General features: G+C 44.0%; 1 long non-coding RNA gene across 1 annotated transcript; it reads left to right on the forward strand.

Moving 5' to 3' along the window:
- Window positions 1–18,207: 18,207 nt before the first annotated feature.
- LOC135393185 (uncharacterized) lies at window positions 18,208–18,671 on the forward strand. The gene is made up of 3 exons (XR_010422518.1): window positions 18,208–18,387; window positions 18,462–18,537; window positions 18,605–18,671. It is a non-coding gene; the product is annotated as an uncharacterized LOC135393185 (long non-coding RNA).
- Window positions 18,672–20,655: the final 1,984 nt, after the last annotated feature.

The following is a 20,655-nucleotide window of genomic DNA, read 5'->3' on the forward strand; positions in this document are numbered from 1 at the left end:
CCCACTTCACCCCGATGCATCTCCAGGGGTGTCTGACTGTGTGAACGTGGGTTCTTCACCAAGGACTTTTTCTACTTCGCGTGGTGCGTCTGCTCAAGTACGCTCTTCTCCTCCAGCCGGGGCACAGAGGAGAGTTGGCCGTCGCTTCCCTATGACAACACGTAAGCAGTCTAGACAACGCAGGTCCGGCCGGACACAATGACTTGTACAGAACAATGAACGTCATTCAGTGCCCTTCTTGAAAGCGCGTAAACTTTTGGCTAGGAAAGCTAGATTCCTGTCTAATTTTAGTTTTTATACAGATTGTATATCTCAACGTATAATTCCCAAAGGTTTATCATTGTCCATCACGCCGTCTTTTAAGTTCCATTCCCCCTTGAGCTCTACGAAGTGGGCTACCGCTCTCAATAATGCGTCGCTCCAACTAGTTAAAATTCTCAGACAGGAAAGTTCTTACGTCTTGAAAGATATTGATAACCAGCTCAAACAGCTTGCGAACCAACTCTCTCAACATGAAGTTCTTAATCTCTCTGAATTCACTGCCAATAAGCTGAAGAAAATTCACGAAATCAAAACCAAAAAATCGAAACGTGATAATCTTATTCTATCTCCCATTTTAGCGCATGGCATTTGTGACGCGATAAATTCTGAACCATCTTCCACGAAGGCGGGCCATAACACCGTCTTTAATCTTTCTGATGTGACCCTCGACGAGGCTGAACTTGGTGTTCTCTCAAAAGGTCTCAGTTTTGTACCTACGGAGCGTAATATTGATGAATTTGAAATTCTGCACGATCTGCACAACTTAGGTAGGAGAATGCACCTGCAAACCTTCTTTCACGATAAACCTAGCTCAGATGCTGCGCCCTTCCGAAACCCCTCTAGCTGGACGCCGGACTCCTCTAGAACTAGCCCCCTTATTGACAATTACATCAAGGCCGTTCACAAGGATATCAAGACAAATTATTCGAAATCTATTGTACACACTGATAACTTGTCTGATTTTGAGAAAGTAGCGCTACGAAATCTTAAAGCCCGTAATGACATTATTATCAGACCAGCGGACAAGGGTGGCGGTATAGTTGTTCTTAATACGTCCGACTACATCGCGGAAGCAGACAGGCAGTTGAGTGACCGCTCATTCTACAGAGCTATCGATCAGGATCCAACCCCTTCCTTTTGTCTTCTTATTAATAAGAAAATTGATGAACTCGTCACTAGTAAACTTATCCCGTCCCATATTTCCAAATTCTTGCGTCCTAAGAACGTCACACCAGGTAATTTTTATCTTTTGATCAAAGTTCATAAACCCAATAACCCTGGGAGACCCATTATTTCAGGAATAAACACACCGACAGAGAAATTATCCTTAGTTGCTGACCACTGCATCAAACACATCCCACCCCTTCTCCCATCCTTTGTCAAAGACACAAACGATTTCCTTTCCAAAATTAACGCTGTCCATGACCATTTCAGTAACCATGCTGACATTTTGTTGGCAACAATGGATGTCGTTTCGCTTTACACTAACATTCCCAATGACGAAGGTCTCTCTGCTGTTGAACACTTCCTTAATTCTCACCCTTCCGATATTCTTCCCATGCCCGCTATCATCCCCCTTTTAGAACTAGTTCTTAGCTGTAATAACTTCGTATTCAACGATCAACACTTCGTCCAAATTCATGGCGCTGCCATGGGCTCCCGGGTTTCACCTAATTATGCCAATTTATTCATGGGTCGTTTTGAAAACTCAGCCCTCAATTCTTTCCCCCTTAAGCCACTTATATATCTCAGGTTCATCGACGACATTTTTGTCCTCTGGTCTGGTGATGAGGCATCTCTGCAGTCATTTTTTGATCACTTCAATTCTCTGCATAGCAAAATTAAATTTACCTGTAACTATTCAAGGTCATCCATCAACTTTCTTGATGTGACAGTGTCATGTAAATCTGGTAGGCTGACCACTGAACTATACAAGAAACCAACGGACAAGCGCCAGTATCTCCACTATGCACAAAAGCACACGTGACCAGAAACACACACGCCCTAAAGGGAAAAAATCATTTGCTGAAGCTGCAGCGAAGGGGAAGAATAGTCCAGAAGTGCCTTCTGAGCCTATAGCAACAGCCACGCCAGCGACTCCAGCTCGTGCGCTCCAACAGGAACACGGCAAACAGAGCTCCCATCACACTGAGACGCAAGCGAATGTCAGTCTTGAGATGCTCGTGCCATTGATCATTCTTGCTCTGCGCTCAATCTTGAAAGCGATACCTGGAGCATCTAAACTTCCGGAGGTGCAAGCTCTGCTCTCCCTGGAGCCGATGCTGAACAAGCGTACCACACTGACCAGTAATGACCGATAGGTACAAACATACTACTGTATTTCAGTGGAATATCAATGGCATGCGAACTAAATTAGGCGACTTTCGCAATTTTGTGTATAGGCACAATTTCCCTGTGTTGGCTATCAGCGAGCATCGAATGGATCCTTCTTTCCGGCTCTCAAACTACGTTACGTACGTCTCTGCCTCGACGACGGGGTCCAGCCGGGCTATGTTGTGTGTTAGAAAGGACATTCCTAGCAGCCTTTTGTGCACCTCTAGCGATGGGGACTTCGAGTTTGTTGTCTGCAGTGTTCTCCTCCGCACACGAAAGATTGCTGTGGCTAGTGTATACATCGCCCCTTCTATTCGCATCCCGGAAGATGCTATGAGGGAGTTCTTCCAGCGACTTCCTTCCTGTTTTATCATATGTGGCGACTTCAACGCCCATGGCAACAGCTGGGGAAGTCAACATGCCGATTCAAGGGCGCGACTGATTCAACAATGTATTGAAGACTGCAGTGCTGTGGTGTTAAATGACGGCTCACCGACATATTTCCGGGGTCTCTCTTATTCAAGCTGCCTGGATATTACAGTCTGCTCTCCCGATCTGGTTTCTCGCATGCACTGGAGGACGGATTTAGATACACTAGGAAGCGACCACATACCTATACTCATCTCTTACTCCCCAATGGTTGCCGGATCACGACAAGAAAGAGTCACAGACTGGAAAGTATTCAAACGCAGGACAGAGGAACTTCTACAGAATGTCACCACTTTTGACGAATTCAACGAGGCGCTGTCATCTAGTATTGCAGCTGCAACAAAAAAGATATCGTGCCCGATCAAATATCGCAGCGTGGACGCCGGGTTCGAAAGGTTGCGGACAATACGTCGTAGGGCGGAAAGAAGACTGCGAAGATCGGGTTGCATTGAGGATTATCGCGAGCTTTGCAGGCTGCGATCACTCATTCGCACTCATCTTCAACGTCTAGCCAAGCAGAGATGGAGAGCACTCTGTTCTACACTATCTCCATACACACCTACGGGACATGTCTGGCGGATCATCAAGGGCCTAAGCTCCCCGGTTGAACAAGTTAAGCCGTTTGGAGCACTAGCCGTTCATCAGGGCACGACCGAAAAATCTGTTGGGGAAGACTTTTGTAGGCTTTTTATTAGGCCCTCAGATGCGTCATGCACAACATCCCACAGGGACTCGGCACAAGCCGCGTATAGGGCGGTTGTTTTTACACAGCCAGCTGAAGACCCCTATATGGACAGTGACATCACGATACAGGAATTGGAGGCTGCCATCCACCTGTCCACGAAGCGGTCAGCTCCAGGGCCCGATGGGGTCTCATACAAAGCTATAGCCTCCTTGGGACCGACGTCGCGCACTTTACTTTTGAATTTGATCAACGACTCTTGGAGACGCGGCTTTGTCCCTCCGTCATGGAAGACGTCGCAAGTTGTGCCAGTCCTGAAGCCTGGAAAATCACCTAGAGAGTTGACGTCATTTCGGCCCATCAGTCTTACAAGCTGCGTGTGTAAGATCATGGAAAGGATTATCCTACGCCGAATAGAGTGGTTCTTAGAGTTCCGGCGTCTGCTACCTACCGAAATGGCAGGTTTCAGAAAGGCTCGGACCTCGATAGACTGCATCATAAACTTGGTCACTCACATTGAAGAAGCTAGATTTCGGGGTGAGCTTACAGCAGCTGTTTTCTTGGATATAAAGAGAGCATATGATACGACGAGCTACAACCATGTCCTTTACGACCTATACAGTTTCAACGTCACTGGCCGGGCTCTTCGCTGGATTTCTGCTTTTCGTAATGGTCGGTCTGTTTTCGTGAGATCAGCAAAAGGCGACACGAGTTTGCATACATTGTCAGCAGGGGTACCACAGGGGAGCGTACTCAGTCCTTTACTTTTCAATGCTGTCATGGCTGCCCTGCCTCGTCTCTTGCCCAAAGGGGTATTTGTTAGTCTCTACGCAGATGACATCTGTATATGGTCATCGGGAAAGCAGTGGCCTGCTTTACAGCGTCGCCTTCAGACTTCACTTGATCGCGTAGTGCACTTCCTGCTGGAGAGAGGCATGGACCTGTCTTCAGAAAAGACTGTAATGCTGCCTTTTACGCGTCGCCATCTTAAAAGATTTCAGCTACAAATTGGTCATCATCAGGTACGTCGTGTACCACATCACCGCTTTCTCGGCGTTTCTCTCGACCGGAGTTTGTCATGGGTAGCGGAGGTGCGCTGTCTAAAAGCAAGAGCTGAGAGTCGTCTTAATGTTCTTCGTTACTTATGCGGTTCCCGGTGGGGCACATCTCCTCGGGCAATGCTCAGCGTTCACCGATCTCTTATAAGTCAGATGGTTGCGCATCACATCCCCTTGCTACACAACCTCCCTGTTACCACAGAGAAGGTGTTAGAGTCTATCCTAGCAAAGGGCGTCAAGCTCTGTCTTGGCCTTCGTCGAGCAACGTCAAACGCTTTAGCCATGGCAGAAGCACGGGAACCACCTGTATCAGCTCTCAGGATGCAAGAAACGTTCCGCCACTACGTGCGGTTGGCAACGCGTCACCATCGCCATCCTCAGCTTCGAGCCATTATGAGTCGTCACCACTCTTCTTTTACCCAAGCTATCCAGACACAACGTGGTCTTATTCCGAAACACAAGCCACATGCATTACCAGATATCCCAACATGGGTCCTGCAGCCTCCTGGCGTAAGAACTAGTGTGCCTGGACTCCCGGGAAAGAAGGATATACCAACGCATGTTCTTCGTCAGTTCAGTCTTGAGCTACTAAACAGCTCCGCAGGCAGGATGCAGATTTTCACGGATGCCTCTACGACATCATCCGGCTCCTCGTGTGCATTTGTTATCCCGGAGGCGAATATTGAGAGAGCGGTGCGGCTGTCTCACGTCACCTCTGCAACGGCCGCTGAACTTTATGGAGTCCTCTTGGCAATAAGTTTCATCAACTCACAGTCTTCAGCTGCTCGCTGGACCATCTATAGCGACTCAAAATGTGCGTTACAGACCCTAGCTACCATGTTTACTACGGGATCTCTGGCGACACCAGCACAAGATGTCTTACACGCACACCATGCAGCAGTTTTAAAAGGTCATGACATCCAAATGCAGTGGATCCCTAGCCACTGTGGCATTGCAGGTAACGAGGCTGTGGACGCTGCTGCACGCAGGGCTCTTCAACTAAGGCGCGCCCAGGTGTTGCCCATTTATTTCACCAAGGGTGACGCGGGGCGAATGCTGAACGAGTTAAAACAAAGAATGTGCAATACCTCCTGGTTAACAGGATCGGTTCGGGATTCGCTTCTGTATAAGGTCGACCCAGGGTTACGCTTTCGAGTACCACCTTCCTTTACGCGACAAACGACAACTGTCCTACATAGGCTACGGCTCAATGTACCGTACAGCGCACGTCTCCTCTTCAAAATCGGAAAGCGAGACTCTCCGAACTGTAGTGAGTGTGGCGTTGTAGAGGATGTAGAACACATCCTTCTCAGGTGTCAGAAGTACGTCGCTGCTCGAAGGGCATTAGAGACAAGCCTCTCTCGTTTGGACTCCCGAGCCTTCGACATCACGAAACTATTAGGTCCTCCTTCGTCCGACAAGGCGCTAAGGGCACTTGAAGACTTTTTGCATGCAACCGGGCTTATGGACATCCTATGACACGGTGAATGTGTGATGTGTCCTGTGTGTGCCCCCGGTGATTCCGCCACTTTACTCTAACTTGGGCGCAGCTCTTGAACTTTTGACCTACATGTTGAACTCAATTATCATCTCTGTTCGTCTCTGGACATCATCCTTCTGCGTTTTCATCATCTCATCATCAGATTGAACTTTCTGTATTAAGTGTACTGGGGTAGCCAGTTTGACTTCGTCGAAACTTACATCCCCATTTTTTTCTTTACTCACATCACATCACATCACATCACATCTCCACTATGAAAGCTATCATCCCAATCACCAGAAAAGGAGTATTCCATATGGTCAGTTCTTGCGCCTGAAACGAATCTGCTCAGATCAGACTGATTTTGTAAAACATGCTCAGCAAATGGTATCTGATTTCGAAAAAAGAAATTACCCATTTGAACTCATCCATGACTCGTTTGCCAAATCATCTAGCCTATCCAGGGAGTCCTTATTCACCCCGAAACGCAAAGAGGACTTAAGTAATGTAGTTTTATCCACCACATATCATAAATCACTTGTCAATACCAATTCCATTCTTAGACGCCACCTCAATATATTACATGCTGACGAGCAACTAAAGGAAATTTTTCCCGCTCCCCCATTAGTAGCATTCCGTAGATCGAAAAATTTGCGCGACATCCTCACGTCATCATGCATGATGAAGCGCTCGCCGGGTTGTTATCCCTGTGGTAGTACACGGTGCCAGACCTGTAAATTTATCGCGCCGTCCACCATTGCCCGTAGCACTTTGGGTGACTTCTGTTTGAAAATCCGTCATTCACTCCACTGTAATTCACCCAATATTTGTTACTTGATATTCTGCGGCAAGTGCAATTCACAATACATCGGTGAAACCTCCAACACAATGAGAAAACGATTTTATGGCCACAAATTTGATATCCTAAATGCCCGCCAAACTCCTGTCGCCATTCACTTCAATCAACCTAATCACGATTTTGAAACTGATTTGAAAATTATATTGCTAGAATCTGGGTTCCGCACCGACATTAAACGTAAGAATAGAGAGTCCTACTTAATTTCGCAATTTAAGTGTCTCACACCAAATGGTCTGAATCTTAGTCCTGGCTCGTTATATCCGCTTATGTAAATTTAGTAGCTATATATCTATATTTATTTGTGCACAATTCTTGAATCCCCACTTTCAGTCATCGTCTGGTACTCCGTTAGATAATCCGTAACCTTCCCTTTTGTCCATTCTGGGCAACTCGTTTCCCATACTCCTGACCCCCCTTCCGCGAATCCGGCAAAAAATATTCTTTGGGTATCTCTATCTCCATGGCACCAATCTGAGAAAAAAATAGTGTCAAAATTCGTGATGGTCGAGCCACGCGATTGGATCGCTTCTTGTGGAATGACCCTGTATTGCCAACTGTAGGATGAGACAAGCGTTAGCTTGCCCACATTACGTTTCAAAAATAGACCCACTAGGACCCACTAGAATTCTCTTCCGAAGCCAAAACAGATACCATTTGTTGCTTATAACGCGACCCTCCGTAAATTCGAGAGTCCTGCTCACCTGCTACGCAAAACTAAGGGTGAGCTGTCCATGTTTCTTTCGATTACGCAAAGAAAAAATACTCAAAGCGAGGAATTGATTGAAGTATTAAGCTCTGCTTTATTCCAAAGTCTATGTTTTTTACTCCCTTTAGTGTGAGACATTCAGGTAGGACCTTTGAAAGTCAAAAGCAGTGCGACAGAATCGCGCGTTTCTGTTCTTTCCATGAGAAATGCTTCATGTATCATAGACGGTCATTCCTTTTGGCTGCAGGGAATTTTACGCTGGGCCACCCTTTATTTAAGAAAATGTCAGTCAGGTCTCAGGATCGGCCCAAAAAGAAAACAAATGTGTTTAGGGAGTCTGAGCAGGTAAACTAAACAAAATAATATTTCTCGTCCCCCTAGCTACCCACAAGGACAGGCACAGGACGTACTCGAATGACTCTTCACGGACAGTCCGCGAGTTTTATCCTCAAGACGTTCTGGGGATACACCTCGAAGGACGAGGACACGATGACACAGTGGAGGCATCCTGAGGACCATGTGTGTTCTTGGGGGTATATGTCTTGACACCTACTACACATGGCTATGCTGTCATCGTGCTTTCTGAAAAAAATATTTCTTGCAGATTAGGCGTGTATGGCGCAACATGCACCAGGAAGAAAGACGCAAGCATTGTGTTCAACATTGTTCCCGAGGCTTTTCAATCTGTCTCTGCTGGGTCCCCAGCCACACTGGGATCCCGGGGAATGAACGAGCCGACCGTGAGGCTCGGCGAGCGTTGGCACAAGAGGAGTCAGATCTAGGACTACCCTACCAAGACATCCTGCCAGTGTTAAAGTGAGCTGTCTACACACAATGGCAGTAGGAGTGGGGCATGGAAGAAAATAACAAGCTACACGTCACACAGCCACACGTTTTCCCCCCGCATTGGACTGAACACATCAACAGGTCCTCTGAAGTTCTTTACGCGAGATTGAGGATTGGGCACACATGGCTCACGCATCACCACCTACTCAGAGGTCAGGATCCGCCAGCTTGCGCGCACTGCGGTGACAGCTTGACTGTCTTGCACGTTCTGGCATCCTGCCCTCACTTCGAACACCAACGCCAACAGTATTTCACCGCATTCTACAGATACCATGTCCCACTCCACCCAGCCCTTCTACTGGGTGACACTCCTCTTGTGCCGTTTGATGATGTCATCCAATTTTTGACCATGTGTGGGCTACTAAGTCAGATGTAGATGTTAAGCATTGCTCCGCTTTTATCCAATATCACCGAACTCCTCATGTAAATATCTCATCCTGGATCACCTCATCGCTCACACTTTTAGATAGCTTTTAACTGCCATACTCACTTGTTATCGTCATCCTCCTCTCTCTCCTATCTTGGTCCATCTCATCGCTCATACCTGTAGATAGCTCTTAACTACCACACACTCTATCTCTCACATCATCTCTCCCATAATCATTTCCCACACACTCACCATAGTTTTGGGGCTCTATGGCCTTTGTTGCCTTTGTGCCATTAAATCCATAATCTCTCTCTCTCGCATTGTGTTCAATGTGGCGGAGACTCATGTACGTCATTACAAGGTTTGCAAATGCTTTGAGAAAGACAAGTTGGACCGGAAGTGAGAATCTATGTGCTTTTTTTTTTCATTGTTGATCATCGTCCGATCATTGCGAATTTTGTGCCTGCGTGAGACGAGCGCTCAGGTGTGTTGATGATGAATGGGGATGCTTTCAGAGGTACGTACTCGTGAGTGGTGAATAAAGTGATTTCTTGCTGCTATCTACTGTTTCGCGTGGGTTTTTGCGGGTTCCCATCTCCCCTAGACAAGAGCGGCTTACTTCGCAGAACATTTCAGAAAGCATGTAGACAGCGACGGGGAGGGGCGGTGAATAGCTTGCCGTTGCTGGCCACACAGCAGCATTTTCAAGATCGCCATAACCAGCATCAATGCAACTATTCTGCCACATCATCATCAAGGCAGCCCTCATGTTAGCATCAGCATCAGAGCGGCTCTAGTGTTAACATCAGCCTGAACAGCTCTGTTAACGTTAGTATCAGAGCGGCTCCACGTGTAAACGTGAGCATGAAGACAGTGTCCCCAATCACATCAAACCTGATATCACTCATCAATAGGGAACACACCCATAAACCTGTGTTACCACGGCAGTGCCTCTGCTTCTCTTGTTACATGCTATGTAGTACAATGTGGCTTAACCTAGCTTGTTCTCTACACAACCTGTATATTTTTGTCTCCATTCTGCTAAAAATGCTTGTAAATCCAGCATATGTATAACCTCCTAGCTGCTGTGGTACTATTGTAGTTTCCTATCTTACTTTTAATTCATTCTAGTCGAGAGTATTTTTATGAAAAGCTGTCTTACTGTACTCAGTCAGTACACCAATAAACGTTGAAGCTGAACCACATATTTGCATCATGATATTGCTCAAAGTATATCACCTAGCATAACATAAAAAAACGTCCCAACAAGGTACCAGATCATGTCTCTAAAAGACATCCCAGTGACATGATATGGATGCTTGTTTTAACATCCATGGGATGTCCACTCTGACATCATCGGGAGGATTGTGGACGTCCACAGGTAGTCCACATATCCTGGTAAGGACGTCTTGCAGTCATCCCTGGGACATTTATGGTTTACTGGGGTGACAGTGTGTTAGTATGCGTCCAGGGCCGACTTCAGGGCGAAGTGTGCCGACATTCGTCTGTAAAGTCTACGGGAAAACCCAGTGAAAACGTCAGACAGTACAGCCGGTAAGGGGATTCGAACCCGCGCCACCTCCGAGGCTCTGCATCAAAGGCGATCATTCTAACCGGTACTCCACGCGAGCTGGTACAGAAAAATGTACGTCCCGCCGGTCCCTCTCTTCCTCAAACATGAAGGGATAGCTGTGTCATCGTGCCTAAAATCTACAATCACAAAATCCCGGCGTTCTGATTGCACACCAGTCAGTGCGACGTCACGCAGGATATACTTGTTAGTATAAGAAGAAAGGAACAAAATAAGAATATCCCAGCCAAGTGTGCATGTTGTTTCAACAAACGTGACGATTGATTGCAGTGTATTCAGTATTCTCTACGCGAATCGTAAGTGAAAGTAGCCCAAGCTTTCCAAGTAAAAACACGTAATAAGTGGTTAGGTATTTTAGTATTTATCTTAGTCCGAGGACTTCAAGACCGGCAATATCGCAATCGGGGATTTCGCAACAATTCCACGCGTACCAAAAGTGGATGTTTCTCAGGGGACATTTCTTCCGGGGAAATTTTTTCCTGGGACATTTTTTCCTAGAACATTTTTTCCGGTTCCCGGTGAACAGTCATAGAATTATTGCATAATTGTTACAATTGGTTACATAATTAAGGTCCTATGGCTGTGTGAAGCACATAAAAATAACTTATAACGCCGATTTCTGCAACGTAATCCGCCATGTGGGTTTAGGAGGCAAAGACACTTCGGCAGCACAGTCCTGTACCGTTGAGACTATCTCGGCACCCCCCCCCCCCCCCCTTGCACACACACACACAAGAAAAGGAATGAAAAAGTGCCCTAACCTAACCTGAACTAATCTAACTAGACGCTTCCTATATTTCACAAGATGGCAACCTCCAAATCCGTTAGGCTTAGCAGGGCCGCGGTTATCCCGCTGTAGAAGCGCTCCAGATTGTGCTATTCGCAAGCATATATAAAGGTTCTAACAATTTTATTATTCTTATATTTCTAGTTTCCGCATAGGACTCTCTTTCACCCGTATATGCGGTATTTCGCTTTCAGACACTGTCACTATTTTTCAAAACCAAGTGGTCCCGATAACGATCCTACACCCTCAAGGAATTCTCGAGGGATGCGGGATTGACCACTGGGTACTGCTCCCGACACGGTTGTCTGAAATCGCCTGTCAGTAGCTCTGCAGTCTATATCTCCTTGATTGTCATCGAAAATGTTGTTTCATTATCGTATTTAACGGAGGGTCATACGCTGCACGTGTTTCTTACTTGAAATAAATGATCCTGCAACATCCGAAGATACGAGATGAGATAAACCACGGGGTGCTGATTTCAGACGGCCGTGTCACAACCAGCACATGCAACTTTTACTGAGGACTGCTTGCCCCACAGCAAGTAACAAACAGTCGTAAGCAAATAATAAGAGTAACGGCAGCAAGTAACAACACCCAAGCGCTGATAGCACCCGATTTCATCCCGAATTCCAGAGAAAACAGAAAAATATTGTTGTCCCCATTCCTCTTTCTGAATACATATTACAATAAACCTCTACCCGAGAAACGTCATCATGACGTTGGTAGACAGACTGAAGGGTTCCATTTCCCATTTCCGCTACCCTAATCTACTGTGGCTACTTTTCGCCCACTTTGAGCCACTCGGAGTTGCCAGAGTTGAATAGGGGACTACCTGTGACGTCACGCAGGGTGGGGATGTGGGACAGGGGGCCTTGAGTAGTTTCGGTTGTCGATATAAGCTATCTCAGTCCCCGACGACGAAATCAACTTTGTTTTCAATTTCTGAAGAACGTACCGAACCTATTTACACAGCTTCAAATTGTCCCGGAGTCTCCCTTTAAGCTGAACAGGACTATAGTTCATAGGAGGCTATGGCTTATCATAACACTGAAAACATAGCAGGCCAAACAAAAATTTTAAATATATGTGTTCGAGTTAGCCGAAAGTACGAAATATCGGGGTTTGAATTTACGCCAATTTACTGTATAATGGGTTGTCTTCCAAGAATGTTAGAAATTCCTACCAAGTAACGTAGGCAACAGAGGGGCATGCGGTCATGGGATTTTTTCTACAGGAATATCTGCCACATATTGGTCCATTTTATTTCATTTCAATTGATGGAAATTTAATCTCTTGAATTCAACTCCTCCTAAATTTCTCATTTCAACCAAACGTTTTCTTTGCGGAAATGGGTTCCCCAGCGTCATTTTACTCAGTATAGCACCTGATAGACACGTAACACAATGACAGTTGCTGAAATAAATTCGCCGAAAATCCGTGGAAATGGGTCCTTGACTCCGGCTCTTCTTTGTCAGCTCTAAATCTGCCACTTGCGAAAAAGACACGGCGCATGCCCACATCCCCCTCTCCCTCGTGCATCCCGCCGGGTTTCGAACTGGCTGGAAAATAGTGATGGGCGATAGTCATCCAAACACTAGCGATAGTACTACCGATGGTTCAGACGACTACTCATTTGACTATCGATAATTTTGCTCAGAACTATGGATATATTGAGCTATCGATAGTGAGCTGGACACAGTCCAAACCCTCGTGCTGCAAAAATGTTAAAGTCACTGCTGCCATTTACGTTGTCAATCTAATGAAATGCATTTACTTATAGTCGCACAGTAGATCATATTTTTTAAATAGTTTCGGACCGCTAGCATGAAAAAAAAAAAAAGATTACATAAAACAGTTCCGGAGGAACTGTTCCGAAAAGCAGTCGTGAATCAGAACAGTCGGGAAACAGAAAAGGAGATTTTGTGGATTGTTGTGCGCTATACGTATGGTTAACATTAATCAGAGCAGTCGCATAGGCTGTCAAACTATCAGTAGTTTAAGTTACTGTCACTTTAATATATCCCCAGAAATGCCCACTTAAAAAAGTGCAAATGTATAAATACTCCGATATTTCATATTTCATGAACTTCACAATTTGATTCCCATGATGATTTTCTTCTTCTTCTTCTTTTTTCTGAGAAGTAACAACTAATCAAGAGCGAAATGCCATCATCGAACTGCATGCGAAAAAACGAGAGTTCAGGAGGTTTTATTTCCTATGGAAATGCATCCAACTCTTAAATTGTGAGTGACTGAACTATCCATAGTTCGTATGAGCGAAACGCAAATTCAGCCTGTTTCGGTTTTACAAGGAACAAAATGGATCATGAGTAGATTTTTCAATTTGTAGTTGGCAAACTATTGAGAATTTGGAGGAGCAAAACGCGAATCCAGAAAGTGTCGTTTCAAAAGAAACCTGCTCAAATTTTAAATTTGGTGTGAACAAACTATTGATAGTTTCCAGGAGCGAAGAGCAAATTCAGAATGTTTCGCTTTCAAAAGAAACATGTTAACATTTTAAATTAGCAGTGAGCGAACTCTTGATAGTTTGCAGGAGCGAGACCCAATTCAGTAGGTTTCACATTGAAAAGAAACATGCTGAAACTATAAATTCGGAGTGAATAAACTATGGATAGTATGCAGAAGCGAAACGCAAATTCAGAAAGTTCTGGTTTCAAAAGAAACCTGCTCAGATTTTAAATTCGGAGTGAAGAAACTATTGATATTTGCAGGAGCGAACCACACAAACTATTGGTCGTTTGCAGGAGCAAATCTCGCAGAAAGTTTGGTTTTCAAAAGCAAGAAGCTAAAGCAAGTGTTGCAACTGCTTTTGGCTATCAGCGGCATTTGACCGAGGGAGTCACGCCTTCCTTTGTTTGGCTACATTCGTCACGTGAACGTGGGATGTGTACAGCTCAAGTGGGTGCGATTGTGCTACCGGGGAGTCATCATACAGTTCCAAGTCATCGGAAGCCTTTCGAACCCTATGCTTGTGAGGTCGTCAGTGCGACAGGGATGCCCGCTCTCCCCCCTCCTCTTTGCACTCTACATTGAGCCGCTGTGTCGATCGGTTCTGGCAGACCCGTATGTTCGCGGTTTTCGAAGGCATGCATTCGAAGTTCTTGCTCATGTAGATGAGGTAACGTTGAAAGATGAAAGACACTGAAAAGGTTAGCCAGCTGTAGGGACCCAAATCTTCTGGATTACCGGTCCAGGGCTCTACCAATTGAGCTAAGCTAACACGCCTCTCCAGCGACTTTTGGGGTGCGTCATCTGAAGGGACGACAAACCATCCACTCACTCTCACTCACCCTCCTTTCACTCTTACACTTTTTTGCTCACTCATACACACATTCATACGACGGAAATCGACGCAAGCGGCACCTGTTGAACAAGAGAGAAACTGATGTTCTGAGGCTGGAACAACATAGAAGGGACAAATACAAACAATGTCTCAAATTGCCTAAGAAATCAACGATGAAAGATGAAGTGTCTTTCAGTCAGTGTCTTTCATCTTTCATCGTTGATTTCTTAGGCAATTTGAGGCTTTGTTTGTATTTGTCCCTTCTATGTTGTTCCAGCCTCAGAACATCAGTTTCTCTCTTGAGGTAACCTTGTTCTGCGGAACAGTTGGCAGCATCGATCGTGCGGTATGTCATGTTCGAGGGCTTTGTGATACCAGTGGGGCTCGCATTAGCTGGCCTAAATTTTCTGCTCTGAATCTCGATAGCAATGTAATTCACTGGCTACGTAATTTTCTCTCGCAACGTCTTCTCTTCGTCAGTTGCAATAGTCACGATTTCTCATCCACACCCGTTAGCTCCGGCATACCCCAAGGATCTAGGCCCCATTCTGTTTTCCGTATACATCAATGATCTTCCCGATAACATATGTTCGCAAATCCGCCTCTTCGCCGATGACTGTGTACTATACCGTAAAATTTGTTCCTCTGATGATGAAATAACATTATAGAATGACTTATCCTCAATCCAATCCTGGTGCGACACTCGGCAGATGCCACTGAACCTAAACAAATGCTCACTTGTAAGTTTCCAACGCCGTAAAACCTCGCATCATTTCCAGTATACCCTTAACAACACCCCCATAACGCCCTCTAGTACTTACAAGTACCCCGGCGTACATCTTTCAGCGGATTTAACATTGAATAACCACATTGATAAAATAATCTCAAATGCTAATCAAACCCTAGCCTTCATCCGACGTAATCTTAAATCGGCCCCACCTAACTTAAAACGACTCACGTACCTAACATTAGTTCGTCCTGAACTAGAATATGCATTATCAATATGGGATGCTCACCAGAGGTACTTAATATGTGACATAGAATCCACTCAAAGCAGAGCAGCACGATTCATCTGTAACGATTGTTTTCCTAATACATCAGTCACTGCTTTGAAACGCGAACTTAACCTATCGTCGTTAGAACAGCGCCGTCTTATCTCACGTCTATTTCTCTTTCATAAATTCTTGCGCAACATTCCCTCACAACAGTGTCCGATTCGCCGATCCACTGTCATATTTCCCCGCCTTGATCACCCAAATAAAGCCGACCGCTTTTTATGTAATTCTCATGTTTTTTCAAAATCATTCTTTTGTTGCACCGTCCTAGAATGGAATGACCTTCCGAGCAACATCGCTACAATAACACAAACTCAAGAATTTCGTAATGCCATCTCTGTTCTGTTCTCATAGTTATTATTCGGTTACCCTTCTAAGTGTTTTGCTTGCGTACAGTACTTTTTAACATACTATTAACGTATATCACATGATCCATTTTTCATTGTAGCTTATGATGTTGTTGTTTCTTCATGCATAAACTTCGTTGTACGTCATATTATTACCTCACATTATCACGGCGTTGTATTTTCAGTATTTTTCACTATTTTTCTGTACTAAATGTGATTTACATATACTCGTGATGCTGTTTAATATTGTAACCCACTCCCCCATGTAATGTCCCCAAAGGACCTTTGGAGGTATTCTGAAATAAATAAATAAATAAATAAATAAATAAATAAATAAATAAATAAATAAATAAATAAATAAATAAATAAATAAATAAATAAATAAATAAATAAATAAATAAATAAATAAATAAATAAATAAATAAATAAATAAATAAATAAATAAATAAATAAATAAATAAATAAATAAATAAATAAATAAATAAATAAATAAATAAATAAATAAATAAATAAATAAATAAATAAATAAATAAATAAATAAATAAATAAATAAATAAATAAATAAATAAATAAATAAATAAATAAATAAATAAATAAATAAATAAATAAATAAATAAATAAATAAATAAATAAATAAATAAATAAATAAATAAATAAATAAATAAATAAATAAATAAATAAATAAATAAATAAATAAATAAATAAATAAATAAATAAATAAATAAATAAATAAATAAATAAATAAATAAATAAATAAATAAATAAATAAATAAATAAATAAATAAATAAATAAATAAATAAATAAATAAATAAATAAATAAATAAATAAATAAATAAATAAATAAATAAATAAATAAATAAATAAATAAATAAATAAATAAATAAATAAATAAATAAATAAATAAATAAATAAATAAATAAATGCAGTGGATCCTGGCTAGGGCGGTGGAATTCCACGCCGAGCTTTATGGCAAGCTTGTCATGGTATACGCAAGCTCCCAAATACTTAGAAATAAGCCGATTTCACCGCGAGTTTCAAATGGTCACCGTAAGGGGGGCGCGCCGAAATGCATGCCGGTACCTGTAGTCATCCGTCCGAATTTTTCCATTCGTGCGTGCGTAGTCCGCGGGATTTTTGTCTTCTGCTTTTCGCCTTTGTTTGAGCAAGATGGGTGGCTTCACCTGTTGTGTTCCAGGCTGTTATAAAAACAGTACCAAGCACAAAGGTCTCGGGTTTTACAAGTTTCCCGTGAACAAGCGTATAATTTCCCATTTCCTTGAGTATGAGGATCACAGCCGTCCGTTCCCTTCCCTCTGTGGTCCTCATATTCAAGCAAATGATAAGTCAGTGAACAGGTATAGCACTACCAGACCAAGACTGCCATCCTACATGGCATCCAGGAGCCGTTGTATGAAGTCAGATTTATTATTCCCCTGTTACGATAACCTTTTTTTTGTCGTCTTGTGATTGCATTGCCCCCATATTTGCACTCCCGTGACTTCTTTTTCAGTTGACATTTCTATTGCCTCTTTTGAGTATTGCTGCGTGTTGCAGCAGATAGTCATAGTACTTTTCCTTGCACGTACTCTGAGTTTGTACCTACAGATGGTCATCGAGTCTGTGGTCTTCACTTCAAGAATGGTGCGAAGACATATATGGACCATACCCCAACAGTCTTTCCACTAAAGCGCAGTGTTGACAGAGTTTCTCGGTCAACACGGTTGCAGAAAAAAGAGCCACAGCAACTGGTAATATTTTTTAATAATGGATTTTGTATATTATATATGCTTTTGTGGTGACCCGTAAACACATAGTCTCACTCATTTATTATTAGGAGCCCGAGTTGGTTGAGGATGAGGCCATGAACGAGGCTGAAGAAAGGGCTTCGTCACCTGATCCATCCACAGAAGAAATGGCATCCTACCCTGAGCAAGGCAGGGATCACAATTACGGACTGCCACCAGAGACAAACGGTGACCCCCGAACAATGCTCCTTCGACAGAAGAACATCATAGCAGCATAAGAGCAGCTCTTAGGAAGAGAAGAGGAACTTCAGGAACTCCTCAAAGCCAGGGATGTGGAGCTTGCTGAGCTACGTGCAGAATTCCACAAGAAAGAAGGGGAGTCATCTCGCAGAGAGCTTGAACTTCTTGTGGAACGGAATCGTAATCAGTGGCTGCAGGCACAGCTTCGGGCTGCATATGCAACTGTGAAAGCTGCAGAACAAAATGCTGCTAACAACTCCTTGTCATATGAGGTCCTCACGAGAAATGTTAAAGACCTCCAATACCACACAGGGTTTGCATCAGCAGCCTTGCTTGAAAGCTTCTACAAGATAGTTGAGCCGGACATGAACCACCTTCACTTCTGGCAAATGAGATGAGCTGCAGCGAGTGAAGATGAAGGCGAAAGGAAATTCATTGTTCCACTGAAGGATCAGCTCATCATGACATTAGTACGTCTGCGCCATGGCCTAGACGGTGCGGACCTTGCTCGCAGGTATGTTCCAATCCCACTGTGTGCGCATTCTCCATGATTCAAACAATATTCACCTGCGGCTAATCTTTTGACAGGTATGAAGTCTCAGAAGCCACGGTCTCACGAATATGGACTACTTGGATAGACTTCCTCTACAACAGGTTAATACAGGTGAGCATGCTTGAAAGGCATATGACAAGAGCAGAAAGCTTATCAGCTCGTCTAAAATATGTTTCAGATCCCTATATGGATGTCCTCAGACCTCTGTGACAAGTACCGCCCAGCAGTGTTTCAAGAGAAGGGCTACAACACAGTCGATGGAATACTAGATTGTACAGAAATTTTCATTGAGAAGCCATCATCATACTGGGTACAAAGCGAAACATATTCCCTGTACAAAAAGGCCAACACTGCGAAGGGCCTTGTCGTTTGCAGTCCTAACGGTTTTGTTACCTTTGTGTCCGATTTAGTTCCTGGCAGGAAGTCAGACAAGGAACTTACTGTAGAATCAGGAGTGCTGAAAAAGTTTGAGAAAGGCAGGGGCATTATGGCCGACCGCGGCTTTCTAATAGATAAGGAATGTGAGCAGCACCAGTTGACACTCAACAGGCCGCCTTTCATGAAGGGAAAGAAGCAGTTGTCCGTGCCCGAAGAGGTTGAGACTCGCAAAATTGCCAGTGTTCGCATTCACATTGAACGCGTGATTGGCAGAATCAAGAGCTTTAAGATTCTGTCACAGATATTTCCAAATAGTATGTCCCAAGAAGTCAACAAAGTGTGGCATATTTGCTCAAGACTTGTGAATTTTGTAGACCAACCACTGTTAAGCAAAAATTCTCAGCCATCGTAATGGTGGTGATGAGAAAGTCATGTTATATGTCATAGCAGCTGTATAAAGTCATGTTCTTTCCTTTTCTGTAATTGAACACCGCAATATGGTGTCCATGTGTATAAGCTACAGATAGTTGCTATAGGGTGTTTTAACATGACGTCAAACGAACGCGTTTGGCCGCCATGGTGGTGACCACTTTTTCGGTGCAGCTGCCAAGATTATCCAGCATTTGCTCGAAAACAAAGCCTTGAATGGTGTTTTGAAATCCGGTCGCGTCCGTACCCTTCTTCTATTCCGAAGACAACTTTGTCATCGTCGTTCTCACATTTTCTTTTGTGCAAACTATGGTTGTCACATTGAAAAATAGCCCAGTTTGTAATCTTTCAATGCCGCTAGCACGAAAAGTGACCATCAGTAGGAGGAGCTTACGAGCATGCCACGTCACTGCACGTTTGACGTAGGTTAAAACTCCCTATACCTGTGGTGAAGGGACAGAATCTAATAAGACTGGGTGAGATGATATTGCACTTTATTTCCTACGGTTTCTGCATTATGCAGTAGTTATGCAAGTGGCAACGTACTCTGAGTAAAAACTTCTTAATGACTTCATAACAGTAATGTAGTACGCCTTGTCAAATTGTACGGGTACCTCCACTGAAGGCCCATCGTCCTGATAGATGAATAGCACTCCTGAACTGATAGATTTTGCTCCCATTTGGATCTGCATCTGCGTGTAAAACTGGCTTGTTGCCTTTAGCCTCTCGCTTCTCAAGTGCTGCTGGGTTAGCCGTTGGACACTGACCGGGCACTTCACTTCCAGGATCTTTGCTTCACAGCATTCGCATTGGATTATCCCATCTGGGCTTGCACCCACAAATGGGCAGCCAGTGAGCACACACAGGCCACGTTCCGCAATTTGTAGATTTCTGTGGTTGTCTGCGTGTTTGTCCAGATAGCTTGCCTTTGCAACAGGCTCCATATCAAGTCCCCTCTTCATAGCAGCAGTTTGCATACTCTGCTTCATCAGCACTGTATGGATAAGAGGTCCTGCATTATGTGGTCTTGGCTTGTTGTCAACTGACTTCATCCATGTGAATACCCTGTGGGCAATGGATGCTGTGATCATTCCACCTCTGTATTTTGACCACAATGCACACTTGCTTTGCCCACGGGTAACAAGCTCAATCTGAGCGACTTCTTGGAGACTGTAGGTTGCAGACATTCCAGACGTCTGAAAAAGTTGCAGCCAAGTTTCAGGAAGGTTCTCTTGTTCCTCGGGGTTTGTAGGCAGCGGCTCTGGCCTGCATCCATTGCCACAAATTACGTCTGCTAAGCAGTCCATCCCAATCGCTCTACAGCGCTGCTCAATACTGTCTAGCTGCATGGAGGACATCACCCGTCTATTTTCATCCAGCGATGAATACTTCATTTTTCTTGCATAGCATTCAGGTGCACAA

Source organism: Ornithodoros turicata, chromosome 4 (assembly GCF_037126465.1).
Source record: "Ornithodoros turicata isolate Travis chromosome 4, ASM3712646v1, whole genome shotgun sequence".
NCBI classification, from domain to species: Eukaryota; Metazoa; Arthropoda; class Arachnida; order Ixodida; family Argasidae; genus Ornithodoros; species Ornithodoros turicata.